Raw genomic sequence first — 16,019 nt, forward strand, 5'->3', positions numbered from 1 at the left:
TAGGCAAAAAGTAAACAGACAAAAATGACAAAAGTAAAAGTAAAAATCAACGAATAACAAAAAAATAGAAACAAATGCTGGTCCTTCAAAAAGATCAATAAAATATATATTCCGCTAGCCATATTGATCAAGAAAAAAGAAAAGATATTATTAATATCATGAATGAGACACGTGTCATATCACTAAAGATTCTACAGGATAATTGTATATTTTGAAAAAATATGCTAATAAGTTTGACAACTTAAATGAAATGGATAAATTCCTTGCAACACAGAATAATTATTTATGTATTAATAAAATTGAATAAGCAGTTAAAACATCCCTCTCAAAACACTCCATGTCTGTATGGCTTCACTAGTGAATTCTACCAAATATTTTAAGGAAAAAGTACACCTACTCTACACAAGCTACTCCAGAAAATAGAAGAGAAGTAAATAATTTGTATTGTCTAGATCTAATAAAGCATTTTTATTAAATTTTATTTGATAATATTTTAAGAAATTTTATGAATAGTAGGAGTAAAAATGAGTATGTTGAAAACTATTAGAAATATTGTTAAGCATCTAAACATAGCTAAATAAGATTTTCTTTCTAATTTTTCCAATTTTAAAAGTATATGCCTACCAAATCTACAATGCCTCAACTGCTCCCCAATCATCATGCCAGAACCTGCAACATATCCTTCTTGTAAGCTGTGATTTCATATTTCTAATATATTTCTAACAGGCTCATGCTTATCACTACTTTGGATTCTTGCGTTTGCACCATCAAGACACTATACCCTTGGGAATTTCAACGGCTCATAATTTTGTTGAAGAGAGGACAATTTGCTTATCCTGTCAAATCAGTTTAGCCAGAATCCCCTATCTTCCATATCCGATCCCTCAATATCTGATCACATTTCTCACCCACCACTATCCCCCAGGTAATATATGATCTCCCTGCCCTGCCATCAGTAAAAATCCTTTTAAGTCAGTTTAGCAAAAAATTATCTATTTTCTTAATGATTTTCAATCCACTACCTTGCATTCTTCTCCTTGGCTATAAATTCCAATTTGTCTTTGTTGTATTCAGCATTGAGAACAATCTCTTTCTCCTACTTCAATACCTCATGGCAGTAGACCCTTGAAATCCCTTGAATAAAGTCTAAACTGCCATCTTTAACAAGTGTTATTATTTTTCCTTTAACAGTTTTTGTTGCTCTGACTTGTATAGGATCAAATTCATTATTGGATTCCCAATATTCTGACCCAGAATCCCAAGCACCTACCTTTGAAGCGATTGTCTTCACTTCTGGTTGATTGATGGATGAGCCCTTGGTGATTTAGACTCCTGAGCCAGTGCTCCAAATGATAGTCTGTTGAAGTACAGTTAAGGCAGAGAGAGTCTCAGTACACTATACAAAGGCTGAGTTAGTCCTGTTTCTTTTTTTTAGAAGTTGGTTTAGTCACAGGTTTCTTTGTTAGGAAGGTACTGGCTGGATTGTAAGTCTTACTTCCTGTTTCTGTCTTTGAGTGGGAATTTACTTCTTGAATCCCTGAGCTGAAATATTTTGCTTGATTATTTGTGAGGCCACTCTGTTCTATTTGATCCTATTTCTCCCATGGTAACTTTTTAGTCAACAGAAACCCCCTTCTTAAACCCTTACTGATCGTATACTCCACTTCCTTACTTGTGGTCATGGTTTTGCTAAGGATGATTTGAGACTTCAGGATCTCTTTGGGAAACTGAAGATTTTCCCGAAGTGAGTCTTCTGAGATCTCTTCCTTCCCATTGTTTCTGCTCCCCATTCATCCTTTTACTACCTTCAATCTACCCTTCAACTTTCTTGAATCTTTTGACACGTGCCTCTTCAGACCTCTTCCCTCTGCCTACCTGTCCTCCCAGACGATTTTCCTTCCTGCTTCAGCCATTCAATCACTTGAACTTTAGGTCTCCTATTTCCATAATAACTTTCAAGGGACTCTAGGACCCCAAAAGCAATTGTCTGAGGTTGAAAAAGGGGGAAAAAAAGACTGATTGAAAAATAGTTTGTATATTTTATCCAGATGAGGCTTTGAAGACATCCAGATAGGTGCTTGATGTTCTTTCAGTCTCTTGCCTAAAATGTAGTCACAGCCTCCATAATATTGCATATATGGGCAAAAGAAAATCTTAAATGTGTCTTCTCCACAAATATTGGCTAAAAGCTTTAGCCTTCCTATTGAGAAGGTAACCTTAACTTGTTACATCTGTCAGAAACGCAATGGATAAAACTATAAAGTAGAGGACGTAAGAGAGTATTACTGTGTTGTCTAACTCCTGGCTAAAGTTTTAGAATAAAACCTTTACATCTCTTATAATATATGTATACATTACATTATATATATGCAATATATATTCATATATAATACCTATATGTATAGAATATATACATCCCATTCTCTGTATATATAGAATATATGTATATCCCATTCTGTAAATCTAGAGAATATATATTATATATATGTATATGCAGCATACATGATAATATATATCATAATATATATGAGATTTCTCTATGGATGGTATTACCAAATTACTTAGTACTTTCTTTTTGTTTTTTAGAGACAGATTCTCACTCTGTCACTCAGACTAGAGTGCAGTGGTGCAATCACAACTCACTGTAGACTCAGATTCCTGCGTTCAAGGGATACTCCTGCCTCAGCGTCCCAAGTAGCTGGGACTACAGGCATGTGCAACCATGTCCAGTTAATTTTCAATTTTTTTTCTAGAGGTGGGGTCTCACCATGCTGTCCAGGCAGGTCTAGAAGTCCTGGGCTCAAGCAATCCTCCTACCTTTGTCTCCCAAAGTGTCAGGATTACAGGTATGAGCCACCACACCTGGCCTAAAATTTCTTAAGTTCTATTCCAATTTTCAGAGATAAATTTGTGCTTATATAAGGCAAATATTTCTAAAACTCTCAGAAACTAATTCAAATACTTTTCAAATTCACATGAAATGGATGTATATTTGACAATTAATACTAGCTTCATATTGTTTGTTTCATAAAAACAACTACATTTTCTGGTATATCAGCATTCAGTATAACATGAACATACATTTTTATTCTACTTGGGCTTACTAGTTGAATCAGGTAATATGTCTTCTAGATATTTAGGAATATAAACAATTATCAGTTTGACCTTAGAATAAGTATACAAGTAAAGGTACAGTAAAGAAGAGTTGTTTGATGCCCATTACTTCATATTTCTCAAGACAGCCATAAAAACCAAAACTGCGTGTTTAACTTCGTTGGTTTTTGCTTTTGTGATGCTTGCCTACCATGATGATGTTAACTGTAAAAACAGTTAACAGGGAAGTAAGTTGAGATTGTGGCTAGCTTTGCCTTGTATTACAATATCGTTGCCAAAAACAGTTTCCAAATTATTTTTGTTAACTTGAAGCTTTAAAGTTTTTCTAAGCTGTATTAAGTAATAAATATTCATTAAATATCTAGGTCATTTCTAAGTAACATGAACTACTGAAACACTAATTGTTAAGCATTAGGTTTAATTTTATAGATTTTTTGGCATTTTATTTTAAAAATGAGACTAAAGATATTTGGACCTGTTAATAAACATGTTATTTTGTCACATAAAAATTGTGCTATGAGGAAGCATGAATCTATAAGAAATTTTGAGATGATATATTCATAAAATTTGCTAGTCTGCTACATAATGCAAGACAGACAATTTACAGTCATCTTCTTCCCATTTTTCTCAGTCAAAAGAAATATTACTAATGGTCAAAAGTGATCATCAATATATGTAATTAAAACTACTAGAAATAACAACCATGAAGAGAAACATCTTTGTATGTAGAGTATGCAAGGAAAATATGATATGTTTTCAAGAAAAATAATTCGATGTATGAAGAATGTATTTTTTGTCAAGGGAACAGGAGGATAATTTTGTCCTAAAGTAAAATGATTAGTTGTGCCAGAATCAGAAAAAAAAGAGAGAGAAGGACAAAAGCTAAACAGATATAGAAAGTTGTAAAAAGTTCATGGAAGAAAGAATTTTATATGTTTAAGCTGGTAAGATTGAACAGATTTATTTACAAAGTTTTGTAAAAGAAGAAGAAGAAGAAGAAGCAGAAGGAGGAGGAGGAGGAAAAGGAGAAGGAGAAGAAGAAAAAGAAGAGAGCCCAATGCTGTAATAATGCAAAACTAGATTTTTTTTTTTCTGTTGAAAATGCCTGTTTTCTTGGATTACAGTACAAGGTCTTTTTGTTTGTTTTACCTTTTCAGTAATCTTCCTAGGAAGCCAAGATTTTGTGTCTTATCAAGTTAGTTTTCTGTGTTTATGTTAACCTTTACCATTGGCCTTGATTATTTAAGAGAACTGAGAGCTTGCAATTTAAAAGCACTAAAACATTTTACGTGTTTTACAGTGTTGCCTTTTCAAAACAAATCTTAAGTAAAATCTTGTTCTCGAACTGATCTTGAAATTTCTCGAAGGGACCCTGAATAATTTCAAAAAAATTGTTCTTTCACCTTGTAAAGAGAAATGCTAAAAATAGTTTGGTTTATTTAATTGATACATTGCATTGCATTGCATGAAAAAACACTTTCAAATAAGATACTTTAACTTTCCCTAAATTATATTTTTTTATGGGCAAACATTAGGCATTTTAGAAATTACATAAAATTCCTAGAAATTTGTCAATGTCCCTTCTGTCCACAATGTATCTTGGTATAATATCATCAGGGGTGGCTCTAATTTTTATTTAAAATATTATATGCCTCAAAAATAGCCAAATTATCTTGTCCTTTGGGTCATTTTTATATTGAACTCTCATTACATGATAATTTCCATTTTAAATTTTTTGTCATTCACTCATATTCTGATTCTTCTCCAAAAATATTTGCAATCAGCTACAAGTCATAATGCTTCATGATGGTGTTGATTAATTTAGAGACCATAGTATAGTACTGAATTAAGGATTTTCAGAACTAGAGTAGAGAAAGAAATGGGTTTATGAAATTCCTAACCCAAGAGCAAGGAGAACAAAAATTATTTGTTCTGATGGATGATAATGAACTGAAGAAAAGTGATTATGGTTTTGTTTGAAAGTTTGTTGGTTCTTTAATGCTCTACTTTCTGGATATAAGCACTCTTTTCATTTTTCTCATATTTATGGAACCACAGAACAAGCCCAATCTGGTTCAACTTTGAATAATAAAATGGTGAGTTATTTTTCAGTTGCCATGGATTCTGGGTTGCAATTATGTAAACTGCTTATGTTAAGATAAACCACGTGTAACTGTAGTTAGAAACTAAATTCTAGGATCACAAATCAGGGACTGAATTAAGAAGGGGATATCTCATGACATAATCCAATCAGATCAAGTCCTGACACCACCCCATGGCACAATCCAGTCGGATCATGCCTCACGGCATCATCTCATTGTAAGATGCAATCAGCTCACACCTTGTTACCCTCTGCCTATAAAACCTGCCCCAGTCCCCAGTCTTCAGAGGCAGATTTGATCACTGCCTTATGTCTCCTTGCCAATTAACTCACAATAAAACCCTTATTTTCTCAAAGACTTGTGCCACATTGGGCAGAGAAGCCATTGCTTACTCAGTAACATTTACACTTGTAAAAATCAGTAGATTATACTTTTGTAAATATAATATTTTCTCCCCGATCCTTCTAGAATTTGTAAACTATTGAATATTCTTATTTTCCTGGCAATACAGTTATTTACCTGAATTTAATAAGAATCTGTTCTCTTTGTAACAGAACACAATTGGAAACATTGGTTATATTTATAATGCTTTGACTTCAATGCCATATTTGAGAATGATGTGTATAGAATCCAAGTTATGGAATTGAAGTTAGTTTTATAGAACCAATTTTTACAAAGCTATCTTGAAAAAGCTGGCCCAATAATAATTGGCTTCTAGGGTTCCTAGCCATACAGATGAGTAAGGAAGATCACTTCCTAGCAGGCGCAGGGAAGATGGGCTATCTTGGGAACCTCAAGAAGAGAGGAATTCATTCAAATCTGTAAGTACCAGAAGTGAAGTCTGATGGCCAGTTCTTGGCTTGACTTATTAGCTTCAAGAGGTTTTTGAAATTATAACCTGAGATTCCTTATGAAAAGTTCCAGCAAAGAAAACTCAAAAAGACCTATGTGGTCAGTTACCATTCTTCCTTTCCTTATGTAAATAATCAGGTCAAATCTAATGAGACCAGATTTATTTTGTCTTTTAAAATAGAATAACCTCACTTTAGTTATCTTTGATAAAAAATGAGCATGACTAGAAAGATGCATTTTATGTTTCAGTGGAAAAATACAGTGCACTCTTGTGAGTTTTCGATTATTCTAGCTTTTTTCCAGTATCCATCTACAACTTCCAATTTTCTCTCACCCTCCTGACTTGGAGTCAATGAGATGTAAAACTGTCCTTTTTTCAAAACTTTGCAAGCTGAAGCTCGACTATGTGATATAAACTTCATGGAAATCACTGTAACAGATTATGAATAGACAGCCTTTTTGCTTGTTGCTGTGTGGGCCATGCAGAATGTTCATGGAAACACTTCATGCTATCACTGAAAACATTCAACCTGCAAATCCAGAAACTTTGTCAGTTTGCCACTGCCATCCCCACTTCACTACCTAAAAATGCTTCAAACTCAAATCAAGATGTCTTCTTGAATGGTGGCCCTGTGGAATCAGAAACTGAATTTCTAACCATTAATTTAAAAAAAAATTTTCACAGAAATTCCCCTCATTAAATCCCTGACTGCTAACCCATCCAGCAAACATACTATACTACCATCTCCCAACAGGTGCTTCAGCTTGTCCTCAATGAGCAAAAGATAACTCAAAAAGAAATGGACTTGTTTTGTTCAATGGAAAAAACAATATTTCTTTTCTTAAACAAGAGGAGGGACTGACAAATAATCTTTTCTTGACCAAACTTTAATCAGTCTCCTCTGAGCCGAACTAGGCCCCATGTTGGGCATATCCTCCAAGAGCCTAGTTTTAGCACTTACCCTGTAGAGTCAGCTTAGCCAAAATCCCTTGCTTTCCACATTTCATCCCTCTCAATATCTGATCAAATTTTTTATCCACCACCATCCCTCAAGTAATGACTGATAAATCTATCTTGCATTAAGCAAGAAACTTGCTGGGTCATTCTTGCAAATAATTACTCTACTCTCTTAGTGATTTTTCTATCCACTGACTCACATCCTACTCCTTGGCTATAACCTTCTACTTTTTGTATTCAGAATTTAGCCCAATCTATCTCCCCTACTACAAAACCCATTGCATTAGTCCCCATGAAGCTACTTGAATAGTCTACTTTATGTTTAATAAGGGTCATCATGAATAATTTTCTTTCTTTAACAGCATCTAAGAATCTGATTCATCTAATAATTGTGAATTATATAATTCTCTAATAATTATGACTCACATAAAGAGTATCTTCCTCTATTTATATTTTTCTCTTTATCATTATCATAGGAAAATTAAAAATTCTGCATTTTCAACTGTGTTCAATGAATGGTTGAATACACAGATTAAAGGATAATGTCTTTAGAATTTTACTTACCTACTTGAAAGACTGCAGTACTTTGGGCAGCACAATACCAATAGTGAAGAATACTATCCTGAAATGGTTCATTATTTCAATACCGCATCTTCTACTTAGATGAGTCCATCATTCTTCCATTTTCTAATTATTTCAATCTGTGCTTTATCATGGTTAGAATAATTTATGTGTGATGAAATACTCTCTATTAACATGAAATAGTAAAATATTTCAAGATATAAAAAATATAAGATCACCATGATCTGGTAGTATATCATAAGATTTACCAAAAGGTCTAATGGGCTTATATGTTAATTATAATTTATAATGAATGTGCCATTTAAACAAGAATAAGTATTCTCTTTTTTTGTCTGGTAGAATTCCAATGAAGTATAAATATCATCATATATCAAACTTTAAAACAAAAAATGTGTTTAAACAAACAGACGAAAAAACCAATAAAAACAAAAAACTAATTGGTTTCAACAGACTCTGATGATTTATCAAAGGTGAACAGTATTTTTTGATGAGCAGCCATTTTTAATGTTGATGATAAAGTCAAGTTCATTAACTTTTTTGGTATCGCTTTTGTGTATTCTAACCATTGCTTAATTAGTATAATGGAAATATTCTCATATGCTTTCTTCCAGGGGCTTTATAATTTTAGTTTTTAGGGTAGGTATAATAACCATCTTAAATTAAGTGTATGGTGTGAAGAAGAGGATGAAGTCCCTTTTCTACCCTATTTATTCAGTCATATTGGGTGCCTTTGTTGAAAATCAATTGTGTATATATATGTGGTTATATATTTGAAGTCTCTATTAGGTACATGTCTCTATTTTTCCTTATATCAATATCATACTCTCTGGATTACTATCTGAAATATGATGATGTCAGTCATTTGCATTATTATGGAAGTTTTATCATCAATCGTCAATTCTGACAAAAACAAACCAGAATTTTAATTAAAAATTTGTTGGGTCTGTAAATTATACAATCCACTTACCAATTTCTACCAAAAAATTATTTAGAATTTGAGAATTTGCTGGATGCACAAATAAATTATTTGAATCTAAAAATATATTTTTCTCAACATGGTATTTATTTATATTTATTCAAGTCATCTTTAATTTGAGCAATGGTTTTATTTTTTCAGTGATTCTGACATCTTTCATGGCTTGTAAAATTTATTCCTAATAATTTTGTCTTTTTTCTATTATTACAAGTGATTTTTGCACATATGTTTCCTCCTACTACATAGAAATACAATTTATTTTTGTATATTGATGCCTTGGATCCTATGACTTTGTTAAATTTAACCATCATGATATTGACAAGCAATAAACAGATTTAATACTTCTTTTCCAATCTCTAAGACTTTAACATTTTGTTGCTGTTATTGCTGCCTTATTTCCATGGCAGTAAGTAAATGGGCTTCCAGTCACATGTTAAATAGAAGTTATTAAAACAAACTTCTGTGCTTTGTTATGATGTTAGGAAGAAAGCATTAAGTATTTCAATATAAGGTAAGAAGACAGCAGTAGTTTTCTTACAGATGCACCTTATCACACTGAGGACATTTCCTTCTATTCCTGGATTGATGAAGTTTGATATTGAGAATAACTGTGGGATGAATTTTGTCAAATATTTTTTCTCCATCTGTTGAATTTAGGGAGCTTTTTTTCTCCTTTATTTTGCTATATGATGGATTATACTTGCTGGTTTTGTAATTTAAACCAAATAGAAGTATACATTAAGTAATTATATAATTATTTTTATATACTGTTGATTTGCTAAGATTCCCTTTCTGCATTTATGTTCTTCAGAAATATTGATACGTAATTTTCTTTTTTATTTTCCAAAATCTTTGTCAGCTTTTGCTATTGGAGTGCCAATCTCAGAGAAACCTTCAGTCTAGGGCTAATTTTGCCTTATAGCCAAGGCATACCCTTCTGAGTACTCTAATGACCCGCATATTACAAACTTTTTCATTTCAGTTAACAGAAATAAGAATTAGTCTTCTTTTCTGTGTGTGTTGCAGAAGACATTGCAACTGTTCCTTTCCAGTGATTCTTTAGCAACCTTGAATAGTTTGTTCACACACATGCCATGATAAATGTTCAGACATAAAATAATCCCTTTCTCTCTCTCCCTCTCTGCGGTTGTGCTTTCCATGCAGCTTTCTCCTCTCCAGTATCTGCTTGACAATTATAATTGTCAAGCAAGAATCCAAGTATCTTAGCTATGTCTCTTCAATTCAGAGAGATCAGTTGTCTCTTTGACTTCACTCTGCTTGTATTGCAACCCAGAAACTGTAGCCAGTAAGATATAAAAATAACCTCATTTCCACCCTCCACCCATCAGGAATCATTGTCTTGTTCTGCCTATTTTATAATGTCTAAATTTTGTTTTACATATATTAATTCTACTTTTTTTTTAGTTGTTTAAGGATAGAAGTAAATCTGATCCCTATTTCTCCATCATGGTAAGAAGCATCTTTCTGGTTATAAGATTATTTGCCTACACATTCTTTCCTTTATTTTCTTGAAAACATTGCTCCATTATTGTCTTGCTTTCTGTGTTACTGCTGAAAAATCTAATCTTGCCTGCTTTTCTTTCCATTATAAATGACTTGTCAAACATGAATGAGTTGGTTGTGTAGCTTAGAGGCTTGCTGAATATTTTATCTTTAAAGTGGAATCATATATGTTTTGGGGTTGTCAATTCTTGGTTAAGTACTCAAGAATTACTGAAGAAAATCAGAAAAATCACTCTTGATCACTTGATATTTAATTGTGTGTTTAATTCTAAACAGAACATAGGTAATATAGTGTAAGAATAATGCATAAATGTTATACATTCTGATAATGCCAGAAAATACCCAACTAAAAATACAAGGAGATAGAAAGGGGGAAGTAGTATAAACTAATACATCTACACTGTATAGATAATAGGTGTAAGTCATAAACTATTATTTAAAGCAAAACAGACATTAGAAGCAAAGTTAGAAAATGAGACTAATGAAATAAAGATAATTGTAAAAGCTAACTACTTAAACAAAACTGCAAGAGTTCCTAAATACCAAAATGAATACAAGAAAAATATCTGCAAAACTACTAGTGCTATGGCTTGAATGTCTGTCTCTTTTAAAACCCATGTTGAGGATGGGAGCAGTGGCTCATGCCTATAATCCCAGCACTTTGAAAGGGGTCAGGAGTTCGAGACCAGCCTGGCCAATGTGGCGAAATCCCGCCTCTACTAAAAATACAAAAAGTAGTCAGGGGTGGTTGTAGGTGCCTATAGTCCCAGCTACTCAGGAGGCTGAGACAGGAGAATTGCATGAACTCATGAGGCAGAAGTTGCAGTAAGCCAAGGTTGTGCCATTGCACACCAGCCTGAGCAACAGAGCAAGACTCTGTCTCAAACAAATAAAACCCATGTTGAAAGATAATCCCCAGTGTAACAGTATTAAGAGGTGAGGCCCTTAAGAGGTGATTGGATCATGAGGCTTCTGCCTTTGTGAATGGATTAATCTATTCATGGATCAATGGGCTAATAGATTAATGGGTTATCACAGGAGGGGTTAGTTATCACAAGAATGGGTCTATTATAAAAGTTAGCTTGACTCTCTTGTGCCCTTTTAGCCTTGTGATGCCTTTTGCCATGTTGTGATGTAGCATGAGGCCCTCACCAGAAGCCAACCAGATACTGCTACCTGATATTGGACTTCCCAGACTCCAGAACTGTAAAAAATACATTTCTGTCTATATAAATTACCCATTCTCTGTATTCTGAGATGGCAACAGAAAACACACCAACACAATCACAAAGGGAAATATAATACAATGAGCAACTTTCTAAATCAGAAACACAGAAGGTGCAAGAAGTCAAAATTCCTAATAATAGGGGCCTTTAATTTTCACAGTTCAATATAAGTCAAGAGGCCAAAAATTGCCAAATATCACCACAGTAAATTGCATGAGCCAAGAACTTTTAGAGACATAAGCACAAGTTTATGGGTTCAAAAACACAGTGAAGGAAATTAATATTCTTCTCTCAGAATTTCCTAGTTTGAATAGTTTAAACATTAACAAAGACAGAGAATATAAAGAATCCAAAGTTATCTTTTAGAATTTTAATTTTGTGTGAGTTTTGGTCAACAAAGTACACATGATAGGTAGAGATTAAAAAAATATTTCATACCTGACCATAAACCAGTATAATTCAGAATATTACAACAGAGGAGAGAACCACATTACATGAGAGAGATGTTGTTGGCTTATAGTAGTATAGTAGAAAATGAGACGAGAGAATTGAAGATATTTGGAAGCAAGTTATTTCCTAGGTAGTAGGATAGGGCTAATAGGCAGAAATTTAAATTTATATTTTAAATCCATAGATGCAGTAAAAACATTAGTAACTTAGGGTACCAGTGTAAAAAATGTATGTTAATATAATTTGTGAATAATACTGATTACTAGGAATAAACACTACATTGAATGTGGCAGACACAAACTCACCATTCTTTACCAGCTCCAAGGGTTAAAAGAAAGTAAAAATTTTGGTCTCAAATTTGTAACCAGGTGAGCATACCCTGATAATATAAACTTCCATGTCACAAGCGACTGCCTGAAAATATCATTCATGCAAATGAAGATGACTTACTTGAGCAGCAGATTTTGGTTCCATGTTCAAATAACTTTATCTGCTAGAATTTTTTTTTTTTGTTTTGGAATAATATTACAAAGGACAAGTATGTTTTTCTTTTAAGGCCATGAGTTGATTGTTACAGATTAGGTTCATTTGAAAAGTGGTAACTCATATTATCTTGATTTGAGTGAACTGTTTCTCAGGATGATACATCATCTTTATATATCCTGAATGTTATAGACATTTGTTTGCTAACAGCATATCCCACAATACCTTTTATTTCTTTCACACCCAATGGGAAATCATGAGGGTGTTTTGTTTACTAATTACGTTGCGTTTTCAAAAACAGCTTCATCACAACTTTCTGATCCAAGGCTATTGATTACAGGACACGGTTATGGAAGCAAGGCTGTAACAATATCCTTACTTCTCTGTACCAAATATATGCAGCATTGGAATGTCTGCTTCAATAAGACTTAATCAGTTTTTGTTTGAATTATATGCGTTTTCAGAAAACTGGGTGAGGCCGGGAGCAATACTCAAGCCTGTAATCCCAGCAATTTGGGAGGCCGAGGCATGTGGATCACCTGTGGTCAAGAGCTTGAGACCAGCCTGGCCAACATGGAAAAACCCCATCTCTACTAAAAATACCAAAAAAAAAATAAATAAATAAATAAAAATAAAAATAAAAAATTAGCCAGGAATGGTGGCAGGCACCTGTAATCCCAGCTACTCGGGGGCTGAGGCAGGAGAATCGCTTGAACCCGGGAGGCGGAGGTTACAGTGAGCTGAGATAGCACCATTGCACTGCAGCCTGGGCAATAAGAGAGAAACTCTATCTCAGACAACAACAATAAAAACAAAAAAACCTGGGTGGTGGGCCTGCTGCAGTGGCTCATGCTAATAATCCCAGCACTTTGGGAGGGCTGAGTTGGGAGGATTGCTTCAGGACAGGTGTTTGCAACCAGCTTAGGCAACATAGTGAGGCATCACCTCCACAAAAATTAAAAAAAAAATAGCCAGGCTTGGTGGCACATGCCTGTGGTCCTAGCTACTTGGAAGACTGAAAGACTGAGGTGGGAGGATTGCTTGAACCCAGGCAAACAAGGCTGAAAAGAACTATTATCACACTACTGCACACCTGGGTAATGAAGAATTAAGACCTTGTCTCTTCAGAAAAAAAAAAAAGTAAAAAGAAACAGATGAGTGATGAATGTTCATTTACATCAAAGTAATATTTCAAAATATAAACATTAAAATTATTTTGAAGTGATACTGTACCAAGTAATTCATTTTTAAAATAGAAATAAATCATTTCGCTCTGTAGTTCCCCTCATAAAAGACTATTATATGTGGATATATGGATAAATATACTAACATAAAAAATACAATTATATATTTATGCATTTACACTTAATTTTGAAATTATACATAATGTGGCATATATTCCTATACATATAAATGCACAATTACACATATATAAATAGAGCTATATTCACTTATAAATCTGTGAGCATGTACTATTCTTCCGCACCATTTAGTACCGGTCCTACCTAAATTTTACCTACGGTTTACAAACCACTAACAAAAAGAATATACAGCTTTTCTAGTGTCATGACGGTCCACAGAATCTTGGTTAAAAAACAAACAAAAAAAAAGACTTTCTTAGTAAATTCTTTTCTCTCCTACTCCCATAAATATTATCATTTTCCATCATTCTATCCAAGCTTTTCTTCTTTTTCTTTGTTGCAATATTTTTGGTATTACAGAACTTCTCCTACAGCCATATTTAGAGCTTCAGCTAGGACTCCTTCCTGAATCCCAGTATCAGCTTTTGAATAATGACTATTCTCTTTACCTATTTTTCTGCTGACCAATAAAACACAACGCATCTAAAACTGTAATTTTCTTTTCCTGCCAGCTTCTCCTTCCAGGTTCTTATTTTTGGTAGGCTCAGTTTTCTCAGGGCTAATTTTGTACCTTTTATTCTCTCATAATTAGAGACATGCCAAGTCCTCTCGTCCTCAATATCTCACCTGCCACAATGTTTCCTATTTAGTTATCACTGCCATAATCAAAGTTCCCGTTAATACTTCCTTTAATTTTGGCAACAGCATTACATTACTGATGGTTTTCCCTACTTGTTCATTACAATTTTGAAGCATCAACCCCTAAACCGGAAGTGGGAAACTAGTTTTGGACGTTCCATCCCTAAACCAGAAGAGGGATGATCCGCCCTTGAGAAGAGATCTTGATGCACTCCCAGCCTACAAGCTTTAAGCAGATGCCTGCTTGACGATGTTAATGGGGGAAACGTAACAATCCTGCCTTGCTGTGCTGCGATGTGAATCAAGAAGGCTGCCTGCAAATGATCTCAGTTAACTCAGTAAGAAACAGTCATGGCAACATCATGTGTTAGCGTGAACCTCAGCCAGCCCTGTTCGGAGCTCCAGGGGGAGGTCCTTTCAGGTCAGGGATTCCCCGGACCTCATAATTTATGCTCTAAAAATTGTGCAGAAGTCGGTCTGCTTTCGCCCTGCTCTTGGCAAGAACTGGGGGAAGAAACCTAATGCCCCTTCGAAAGTATGTATTAATTTTTCAGGGCCTGGAATTTGCTGAGCTTGTATTTGTATTCTGCATTTTATGAAAAAAATGACAATGAGGAGCGCCAAGGAGTACTTGGGAACATGGAGGGCTTGAACAATTTATTATTATTATTATTATTATCATCATCATCATCATTATTATTTATTTTGAGACAGGATCTCTTGCCAGGTTGGAGGGTTCAAATGATACTCCCACTTCAGCCTCCTGAGTAGCTGGGACTACTGGCATGTGCCACCATGCCAAGCTAATTTTTCTTTATTTTTCATTTTCTTTTTCTTTTTTTTGGAGAGGCAGGGATTTGCCATGTTGTCCAGGCTGGTCTTGAACTTCTGAGCACCAGTGATCAGCCTCAGCTTCCTGAAGTACTGGGATTAAAGGTGTGAGCCACCACACCTGGCCTCTGTGTCCTACTTCTGTTTTTTTCACTTCTGATGTGAAATAAACAAAGTTTATTCTGTTTTGTAATAATAAGAGTAGTTATATTAAATAATAGTAAGGCTGGTGCAAAAGTAATTGTGGAAAAAGCGCAATTACTTTTGCACCAACGTGTGTGTGTGCGTGCGCGCGCAATTTTTTTTTTTTTCTTCTGGGAAATAAAAAAAAGGAACTGGGGCCCAGTGTCCTGGAAACTGGAGTACTTCTAGCACTGTCTCCCTTTGCTGCCTCCCAACAAGCTGTTTGTGCTGTGGTCATGCCAATCAGCTGGGCTTTGAGGAGGAACTGGAGGACCAGCTATGAATGCACTGTGAGTGAGCATCTCCCATCTTGACTGTATGGAAGGCAGAGGTCTGGCATCCTTTGTGTCAGGACACTGAAATTTATCCAGATTAAGTATAACCTTTGCCCAAATCCACCTGGCTGGAAGAAGCACATTGCACAGTTGCCACCACAGTAAGTCTTGGATTGCTTGAGACAGGAGTTTTAGCAATTGCTGCAATAACTGGAGGAAGAAATAAAAATCCTTAGCAGCTTCGTATAGAGAGTTTCAAGATGGTGACTCAGGATCTGAGCTGTCAACTCCAACAGTTCCCTCTGATTTTTAATGACCTTAAAGTGCTTTCATTTAGTGCCTTACTTGTATATAATCTCACATATTTTGTAAATGCAAAGCGAGTAAGCACATTCAAGGGCTATTGATCAATTACTTTTATTTCTTTGAGGTTCTGCACAATTGAACATCCCTGTGTTTTGGA

At 34.5% G+C, this 16,019-nt stretch overlaps 1 protein-coding gene across 5 annotated transcripts in view; it reads right to left on the minus strand.

Moving 5' to 3' along the window:
* The window catches only part of MGAT4C (MGAT4 family, member C), an 82,294-nt gene that overhangs the window by 18,697 nt on the left and 47,578 nt on the right, over positions 1 to 16,019 (minus strand). The window contains exons 1-3 of one of the 5 annotated variants that reach the window (XM_011971396.1): positions 13,819 to 13,853; positions 12,090 to 12,198; positions 1,271 to 2,255 (exon numbers count right to left, since the gene is read on the minus strand). The exons of 3 other annotated variants lie outside the window; for them this stretch is intronic. The gene's annotated coding sequence lies outside the window, so the exon portion shown is untranslated. Of the gene's footprint in view, positions 1 to 1,270; positions 2,256 to 12,089; positions 12,199 to 13,818; positions 13,854 to 16,019 lie in introns of those variants that run through there. One more of the 5 variants, XM_011971395.1, reaches the window with a different exon arrangement.

Source organism: Mandrillus leucophaeus, unplaced genomic scaffold, assembly GCF_000951045.1.
Source record: "Mandrillus leucophaeus isolate KB7577 unplaced genomic scaffold, Mleu.le_1.0 Scaffold1219, whole genome shotgun sequence".
NCBI classification, from domain to species: domain Eukaryota; kingdom Metazoa; phylum Chordata; class Mammalia; order Primates; family Cercopithecidae; genus Mandrillus; species Mandrillus leucophaeus.